Genomic DNA, 4,991 nt, shown 5'->3' on the forward strand with positions numbered 1-4,991 from the left:
GTACAGTGCAAGGGATTACAATGCTGCTGCTTATTTTCTGATTAAGCACAACCCCAGTAATCCAATAAATCTAATACTGTGGAAGAGCTGTGATGGTGTTATAGAGGGGGACAGCCACAGAATTACCATTCCATCCTGGTCCCACCATCACCGTGGAAAATACGGACGGTTAAGTTGCAATTGGCAGCAGTTAAACACTGTTCATCTCTCTCTTGAGCTGGACTGTATGGGGGTGACTAAAACCACAACATTGTCATGCTTAGCTTCCTTTAGGCCACCCCCCTGGTTGAGAAGGAATTGCATTTCTTACCCCACCAGCTTCAAAGCAACAACATGACCAAGGCCAAGTTTACAAGGAATGCCAACAAAGATATGTGGTGACTCCAAACCAGCATCTTACTACCATTTTGCTGCTCCGGTGATCCCACGTTGATCATGACATCAAACCGGCAGCTATCGGCTGACGGATACGTCTGTGTAATCACGGAAAGGCCGGAGAAATCACACGAGCCCTTCTGTTGGTTTTGTGTCTGGTAGAACCTGTTAAATGCATAGGAAACATTACCCCTGGCATCCAGATTGCCGCAAGATGAGCCGTATCCTAAACTCGTGCAATCTGCATTTGTGCATGCATAATCAACTGCTCCCGGCAGGTTCGAGTCCATGATGTTCGCGGTGGGCGAGAGTACACACCATTGGCGCGCCAGATACTTGACACCCTTTGCAGGAACAAGAACCTGTCCATTCCCCAGGTCCAAAGAATATTTCAAAGTACCGTCGTAGTAGAACATGCCCCAATGCCGCTCGAAATTTCCCGGTAAAATGCTCTTCGAGTCCTCGTCGATCAAACTGAACAAGTAGGCATCCGGTGCACCGGGCCGCTTAGGCGTGCCCTGCCCATTCATTATCCGGGAGATGAAGCCTTGATTGAACTTTTGAGCATACTCCAAATTTGCACTCTTATCACCATCAGTGGGCCATCCAACTTCTCCAATTATCACAGGGAGTGATGGGAACCCATTCTTCTCTAGAGCCCAAATCAATGTGTCATGATTAGCATCAAACACATTGGTATAAGAGATGGGTCCATCAACAACTGGCCCTAACGCACCATTAAAGAAAGCAAAATCAACTGGGAAATTTGGGTCGGCATTCAAGCTAAGAAATGGGTATATGTTTATGGTGATGGGAGAACCACTGTTGCTTAGAAATTGAATGATTGAGAGCATAAGGTCGTGAATGTCTGGCCTGAAATCTCCTCCAGAAGGGAGCCCATTTGCAGATTGGTAGACATCAGCATTCAGAGGAATTGTGACTTTCACTTGCCTGCTTAGGCCGGCTTTTATAAGTGCTGCCTGAATGTTTTGGAGTGCAGGGAATGTGGTCTGCTGGAAAGTTCCATTAAATGTTTTCAAGAAAGGTTCATTTCCGACAGCAACATATCTGAAAGCAGATTAGCAACAAGCTAAGTTTTCATTTCCTTTTCATCTAAACAATCCAAAGATACAAAGAAATCAGAGAAGCAGATGTAATGGACAGTATCTCATAGCTGCAAGAAGTGGAAGTTATGCTTCATCTGTTTTCTATTCTTCTCATTGATTAAAAAAAAACTATGGACAGAGATGAAGAAAACAAACGGCAGATCTCAAGTAAGTTTCAATTTCATGCTATTCATCTGAGTTCAAGTTGGCTAACCATGTATATCAAAAGCACAGCATATTTGTTTGAGAAGGAAAGACATATGCATGTTAAGTGTACAATTCATAAACATAAAACTGCAATGCAAGGGACCAAAAAGAAAAAAGCTATTTTAGAGTACATATACCTCACATCCACCCCATACTTGGAAACATATTGAGACACATTCTTCGTAACCCAATTTTCTGCAACACGGACGCTACCTGCAAGATCAGCCAGGAATTCATTAGGAATACCAAGCATGACTTGAATTCCAGAATTTCCCAAAGCCTTCATAGCCGGAGGATCCGCTTCGAACAACTTCACTTTCTTAATACCATTGTCTTTCAGCAACTGAACCACAATCTTCGGCGGCAAAAGATGGGTCGATCGTGTTCCCCAATTAACACCAAGCCCCCCTATTCCTCCCACTAAAATCCCCATCAAGGAGACACACACAATAAAAACCCCAAGTCTCAACATGGTTGACAAAGTTTCAAAAGTCCCACTTTCTCTTTCTCTTTCCCTTTCCTTTCTCCATATATGTAATGATAGCCTTTGAAACTTAAAAAGGTATAAAGGAAATGTATAGATACCATATAAAAACTTGTAAGTTTCCCATGGCAAGAGCTTCTTAGGAAGTAAGAAAATGGGGAATTTAACAAGAAAAGAATCAACTAAAATGTATGGCAGACCTTTGTTTTTCCAAAAAGAAAACAGAGGAAAACTTCATCTTTCTATATAGCTTTTAACTGGGAAAAAGATGCTAGTTTTGAGACTTTTTCCAGCTACCCAATGTTCAGATATTCTGTTGAAAAATATATGAAAAGAGAAAAAGCAGATTTGAAAAGAAAAGAACATATACCATTAAAGAAATTGTGTGGGTGAAGCATCTGATGCATCAAAGTTGCACCAAGAGGGTTGAATTCCTTGAGATGGTCAGTATAAGACAAGAATCAAGAGATGGGTCATTGAGATTTCCGCGTAAGCAATACTAACTCGAGAGTAAAGAAATGAATAATTTGACAATTTTGTATTGGACAAAAGGAGGACGGTTCTGGCTTATCATGTAATCCACGTTTTGGAGGATTCCATGGGAGCTGGAGGGAGACCACCTGTCCAACTGCCTTTCGGCTTGCGCTAACGTGTCCCCCATCATTCCTTTTAGAGTATGGCAAGTTGTTCGGAGCAATGTTGTCAAAATCGTATCGTCTATCGAATCGTTTGGCCAACGATTCAGTGAATCGGACGATACCGACTCATTCTCAAGTGAATCGTTTTGAATAGGCTAAAAAATAATTAAAAAAAAATTTGTGTCAATCAGAACGTGACACGGTTTTAAAACCATTAAAATACTAATAAAAATTAAAGTTTAAGTATTTTTTATATTTATTAACAAATAGCCTGGTTAGTATCGTATCGATTTTCTGCCTATACGATCGATCAGCACCGATACAAACAACATTGCTTCGGAGCACGTTTAGTGGGACCGCACGCTTCCCTGTCTTTCCAAATTGTCCATCTTATATATATCTATATCTATATATATATATATATATAAACCATTTGGATGTTCGTTGTTAGACCTTACTCCACCTTTTTTATTTGATTAAATTTTTTAATTATTTTTCATTGTAAAACATATATATTATGAGTACTTTTAGGCAAATTTTTAAAGACCACACGCTTCTCTGTATTTCCAAATTGTCCATCTTATGTATATATATATTCGTTGTTACGCCTTACTCCACTTTTTTTTATTTGAGGAAAATTTTTAATTATTTTTCATTGTAAAACATGTATATTATGAGTATTTTTTGGTTAAATTTTTAAAGATGTATTTAAGTAGAATTGGAAGTTTCTTTTTCTTATTTTTATGTTATTTTTGTACTTGTTTTGATTATTGCTTCTTATTCACTTCCATTACTCCCTGTAAAATATGAATATTTTCTCAATTCCTTCCCTTTTCCTTTTTAAAGGCTCACGCTTTACATATTAAGTTTTTTTCTTTTTTATGACAAAGTTCTTTGCCGAACCGAGTAATCTCTGGGTGGGCACCTAAGTCCTTACAGAGCCTACTAGTTACAGGTACCTGCACACCCAATAGAAAAAGTTTTTTTTTTTTTCGACAGAGAAAGCTGGGACCCCTACCAGTTATACAACTATACCATTTGGGGTTCGAACTTGCAACGTCCCAATACAAGGTGACGTGCACTAACAGCTCCTACCAGACAACCGGAGTCCTGGTTGGTCAATGGAAGTCAAACTTGGAACTAAGGGGTGAACACCTTCTCTCCAGGCTCAATGCCACTGGGACTAGACTCGGACGAGTGTTGCATTAAAGCATCTTTTAAACAGCCGCTTCTTGTGGGTCTACAAACAGATCGGATATGGTCCGATATCTGACTCAAGTCCGACATGCTTTTTCGGATATGGATCTTTTAAGTAAAATCCGAATCTAGATTCGAATCAGATTTGGCTGTGTTCAATTGGATCACTTTTGAATTCTGGTCATATTCATATCAGCATTTTAAGTTGGATCTGAAGTTGATCGGAATCAAAATCAAACTTGAATGTACTTTTTACATGTAAATAGCTTGTCCGGATCCAGTATTACCATGTGTATTTTGGATTCAAAATTAATCTAACCTCTTCGGATCTCCTGTTTGCATTTCAAATTCAGATTCGGCTCTGACAGTATCCAGCCCAAATCCCCCTGTTTGCACCCCTTCACCATTGCTCCATCACTATTGGATATTATCTGTAGCCAAACTTTACAGTGGCATATTTACAGTTGTTAGTTGTCATTGGGCAGAGTTCATTTAATAATCCAACAGACAAAGATTCTCTTTGAAACGTTAAAAAGTGACGAAATAAAAAGGTGGCACGAGATAGCTGGATGGTTCGCACTGTGGTAACCAAGGCGTCTCGAGTTCAAATCCAGCGGGGTTATCCCCCTCTTTTCTTATAAAAAATAAATAAACAAATAAATAAATGCACCGGACAGCAACATATGAGCATATTTCTCAAATATCACCAATTTTCTGAAAATTCAAGAAAAATACAAGAAAATTGAGTAAATGTTTTAGATAACAAGTTTTCGCTTTTAAAATATCACGTCATTTTTTGTTAAATTGCAAAAATCACATTTTTATGTTGTGAAAAAATGCGTGATTTTTTCTTCTTAAAAACTAATTCAAAAAATTGTATTTATTTACTGTTCAAAAATGTGAGAAATAAAAATATCTTGAAGCTCTCACGAGATTTTGGCTGGCCCAGATTTTCTAGTTTAAAATTACTCCATTTTAAAACTT

At 38.6% G+C, this 4,991-nt stretch overlaps 1 pseudogene; it reads right to left on the reverse strand.

Annotated features, from left to right (window-relative positions):
• Nucleotides 1-320: 320 nt before the first annotated feature.
• Nucleotides 321-2,121, reverse strand: LOC149831330 (glucan endo-1,3-beta-glucosidase 5 pseudogene; annotated as a pseudogene).
• Between the last annotated feature and the right edge of the window lie 2,870 nt (nt 2,122-4,991).

This window comes from Nuphar pumila, chromosome 7 (assembly GCF_984573655.1).
Source record: "Nuphar pumila chromosome 7, dmNupPumi1.hap1.1, whole genome shotgun sequence".
NCBI classification, from domain to species: domain Eukaryota; kingdom Viridiplantae; phylum Streptophyta; class Magnoliopsida; order Nymphaeales; family Nymphaeaceae; genus Nuphar; species Nuphar pumila.